General features: G+C 50.4%; 1 pseudogene; it reads right to left on the bottom strand.

Annotated features, from left to right (window-relative positions):
- Positions 1-3,021: 3,021 nt before the first annotated feature.
- LOC148595851 (olfactory receptor 14C36-like) lies at positions 3,022-3,942 on the bottom strand (annotated as a pseudogene).
- Positions 3,943-4,697: the final 755 nt, after the last annotated feature.

Genomic DNA, 4,697 nt, shown 5'->3' with positions numbered 1-4,697 from the left:
CTAGATGTTTTAGCGTTAGAGGGTTGGGGGTTAGTGTTAGAGAGTTTAGGATTAGGGTTAGAGGGTTTAGGGTTAGAAGGTTATGGGTCAGGGTTGGGGGGTTGGGGGGTTAGCTTGTTAGGGTTAGAGGGTTATGGGTTAGAGGGTTTGAGACTTTAGCGTTTGAAGATTTAGGGCTAGAGGATTAAGGGTTAGAGGGTTTAGGGTGATGGTTAGAGGATTAGGGGTTTGGGTTAGGGTTAGAGACTTTCAGGTTGACTGTTAGAGGGTTACGGGTTAGAGGTGGGGTTAGGATTAGAGTGTTTAGTGTTAGAGGGTGACAGGGTAAGAGGGTTTGGGGTTAGTGTTTGGGGGTTTAGGGTTTGGAGAGTTTAGTCTTAGGGTTTTGGGGTTAGGGTGTTATGGTTAGTTGGGGTTTTAGGTTTGTGCTTAGGTTAGAAACAGGTTAGGGGTTAGGGTTGTGGATTAGGATTAGGGTTAGGCCAGAGGAGAGTTGTGTGATAGCACAGATATGAAGGGAGGTCACCGCTTTGCAGCATGTGCAAGGACACGTCTCTCCTCCCTGCCTAGCTCTTCTATCTCCATGGCAGTGACCTGCTGAGCTCCCAGTGACATGTTCTGAGGTCACAGTGAGATGTGCGTCATCACAAGGAGGTCTCCCTGGTGCCAGGGTGGTGCCCTCCCTGCCCTGTGTGGCCCAGGCTCTGCTGGGCACTGCTCATGTGCTCCCCAGTGGCTTTGGAGCCACTTCCCAGAGCCAGGAGGAGCAGGGAGATGTCTCTTCATGTCCTGGAAAGCAGTCACCTCATTTCCCCCCAGATATTTCCCAAAACCTGCTGATAACCCTTCAGGAATATCTCCAGATGATGCCAAAGACTGAAAAATGTCTCAAAGAGAGCGCTGGAGAGGACACTTCTGCAGTCCTGCACTGTCACATCTCTTCTCCAGGCAGTCCAGTGAGGGAATTTAGGGCTTCAGGGTGGTCCAAGACAGGATCAAATTCATGGGGGCTGAAACAGCACAAAGTGTGGCCACAGGTCGGTATGTTTTGGGGAGCCTCAAATCTTATTTCTGCGGTGACAGGACAGCCTTCCTCCCAGAGGTACCAAGGGAGGATCTCTATTTTTAAAACTCCCCAGCAGGGTTTCTTACACTGTGATGCTTAAGATAGACATGAGACAGCAGAAAAGAGTAAATGGCAATGGCAAAAGCTGTGAGAAATTTTGGAAAGTAGGACTTTCTTTTTTTCAATGATTGCATTGAAGATACTCTAGAGACTTCCTTAAAACATTGTTTTAACAGGAGTGTAGTCAATTTATTCAAAGTTGGCCACACCAAAACAGAGAATTTCCTCGAAGGTACACAGAAACCTGGCTCTCCTTTGCATTTTCTATCTCAGGATGTTACCCTGCCTCTTTCCTGGGACATCTCTGCTCCCCATGGAGCCTTTTCCCAGATCAGTGTCCCCATTGCTGGCTGGGCTGCTTCTGCACCTGCCCTGTTCTGGTGGTGCTGCTTTGCAGAGTGAGCAGCTGTGGGACTATGGTCCATGGTGGTCAGAGAGAGAAGTAGACCCAGTTGGGCTGGGACTGCCACCACCGATACTGGTGACACACGACCCCAGAGTGTTTGCAGTGGGAGGAGATGTGTTTGGGTGGGCACTAGCTCCCATCTCTGGTGTTTCACAGCAGGATTCACCCTCCAGTGCCGCTTCCCTTGCCCTCTTGGGTCCTCACTGCCTCTCCAAGGGCTGAGAGCCCTCCTTTCCTCACATGCACCTGGATTTAAAGATCTGCCTTCTGGTTACTCCATGGTGGACCATCCCTCATTTTGTGAGGCTCCACTCACAGCCCTCACCTGGGCTGTGGAGATCCTCTAAGCTCTCCTGGGGATCTCCTGGAGATTCTCCTCCAGAAGGATAGAGGACAAATCACATCAGCACTGTCACCTGTAAGACCACCTGCTGCAGGTGATTCAGAAACAATTTCCCATCTCCATTGGCACTTGCCACTGAGAGATGAACTCTGAGTGCTGCCCTTGGTCCCTAGGAGATCACACAGATCAAACATCCTTGGAGCTCGTCCCCTAGAGCCTATGGAGTTCACAAGCAGAACACGAGACCCCTTTGAGATCCATCTGTGAAGAAAGGCCACACTTGAGGCAAATCACAGGGGAGATGCTCTTTTACTATAGTAAATGTTCTTGTGTAGGCCAGGTTTGGCATATGGGTGCCCAGGCCCTAGTCCTGCCTGACATCACAGAAATGTACCAGGAAACACCATGTTACAAGAGCACTTAGGGCAAGTAGGCACATGAGAGCACAGCAGGACAGTGTGAAAATGAGGAGAAGAGCCTTGAAAAGAGGAAAAAAAAAAGTCCTGCTGCTGTTCGTGGACATGTAGCCAGAAAAACTGCGGGCCCTTTGAAGGGTGCAACAAGGAAATGCCTTGCAGTGTGGGGATGGCCCTAAGCAGCAGAGCTCTGTCCCCACATGCTGCATCCAGCCTCTCCTCCCCTCCACTCATGCCCCACTTGGTCTTTTGGAGCAGTGTAGAGGGAAGGGACCAATGTAGGGCGACACATGACTATGACCTCCATAGGGAGAGCAGGTAAAATTACCCCCTGGTTGTGGCTAGGGGAGCCGAGTTCTCCTAATGGACACAGGAGCCATGGTCTCACCATGTCTGTACTCGTGTGAGCCTGACTCTGTGGCCCTGAGCTCCAGTGCTGGAAGAGACACTGCAAAGGGAAACTCTCCTCATTGCATGGGAGACATCGGAGGTTGCTTAGTGGGGCTCAGAGTTTATCCCCTCTTTGCTGGTGAAGGGGGAAGCCTGGTGTCCTGCTCCAACATGGTCCCTGTGGCAGATTCCAACGAGACATTCCTGTGGAGAAATGGCATGAACCAGACTATATATTTTTCCTTTATTGGAATATAAGAGAAAAAAAAGCAAGAAAGAAAAAAATGAACAACACTTATCCTTAATGCCAAAGCCCCTAGGACAGATCTTGTTGCTGGCACTAGACCCGCTGGATGAGTTTCCTTAGGGAATTCTTGAGCTCCTCGTTCCTTAGGCTGTAGATGAGGGGGTTCAGAATTGGAGGCACAAGCGAGTATAGAACAGCCAGCACCAGATCCAGAGATGGGGAGGAGATGGAGGGGGGCTTCAGGTAGGCAAACAGAGCAGTGCTGAGAAACAGGGAGACCACGGCCAGGTGCGGGAGGCACATGGAAAAGGCTTTGTGCTGGCCCTGCTCAGAGGGGATCCTCAGCACAGCTCTGAAGATCTGCACATAGGACACCACAATGAAAACAAAACATCCAAAGCCTAAACAGACGCTAACCACAATAATCCCAACTTCCCTCAGGTAGTAATCTGAGCAGGAGAGCTTGAGGATCTGGGGGATCTCACAGAAGAACTGCTCCACCACATTGCCTTGGCAAAGGGGTATGGAAAATGTGTTCCCAGTGTGCAGGAGAGCATTGAGAAAACCAGTGGCTCAGGCAGCTGCTGCCATTTTGACACAAGCTCTGCTACCCAGGAGGGTCCCATAGTGCAGGGGTCTGCAAATGGCAACGTAGCGGTCATAGGCCATGATGGTGAGGAGACAATACTCTGCTGAAATTAAAAAAAAGAAGACAAACATCTGGGTTGCACATTCCAGATAGGAAATGTCCCTGATGTTCCACAGAGAATTGTGCATGGATTTGGAGACAGTGGTGGAGATGGAGCCAAGGTCGAGCAGGGAGAGGTTGAGGAGGAAGAAGTACATGGGGGTGTGGAGGCGGTGGTCGCAGGCTACGGCTGCGATGATGAGGCCGTTGGCCAGGAGGGCAGCCAGGTAGATGGCCAGGAAGAACGAGAAGTGCAAGAGCTGCAGCTCCCGCCTGTCTGAGAATGGCAGGAGGAGGAACTCGTTGAAGGAGCTGCTGTTGGACATTTCCTCCCCATACATATGGGGGACTCACCAAGGGAAAAAGAGACAGAGACAAGTTAGGAGACACTCTTAAGAGGAAAATAAACAAATTAATGATGTTTTCTTATCTATCTGTCTATTTGTCTCATTCCCAGATCTCTGAAGCTCATGCCTCTTCTAGCTAGAGGATGATATTACTCTAAAAAGAGAGCAGCCCCTGCTGAGAGCAAAGTCTGGTTTCAGAGTGCCCATCTCTGAACTTCTCACCCTTTCTTCATGCACCTGAGGGAGGTCTCCACACTCCCCTTCTGGCAAACAACACACAAGACCCTTTTCTGCTGCCCATTTACAGCCTCCCATCATCACTTCCATACTATCAGTATTTCCATAGGTTCCCCATGGGTGGCTGGGATACCACAGATATGCCATGAGACAGCAGAGGCTTTCTGGAGGGCAGGTGGCAGCCTGCAGGACACCACAGGGTAACAGCCAAACGATTGTCAGGATTTAAGATGGACTTTCCTTAAGGAACAGTCAACTCATTTCCCTGTACTGCATTTCCTGGAGCTCCACAGGACAGAATGGGGCTGTGGAGACCTCACTCCTTTGGAAATCCTTCTTTTCCACTACTTGTAGCTTTGGTGCCTGAACTGCAGCTGAATACTCCCAACCACAGAAAGCAGAGAGCAAGAACAGGAGCAGCATGGACAGGAGAAGGATTACGGAGCAACACCATGACCCTGTTGCCAAGGGAGGCAAGGAGAGGGACAGAGAGGCAT

Source organism: Tinamus guttatus, unplaced genomic scaffold (assembly GCF_059628265.1).
Source record: "Tinamus guttatus ecotype Peru unplaced genomic scaffold, ASM5962826v1 Tinamus_guttatus_pri_ptg000053l, whole genome shotgun sequence".
NCBI lineage: Eukaryota > Metazoa > Chordata > Aves > Tinamiformes > Tinamidae > Tinamus > Tinamus guttatus.
This window is presented reverse-complemented; position numbering and strand designations above follow the sequence as displayed.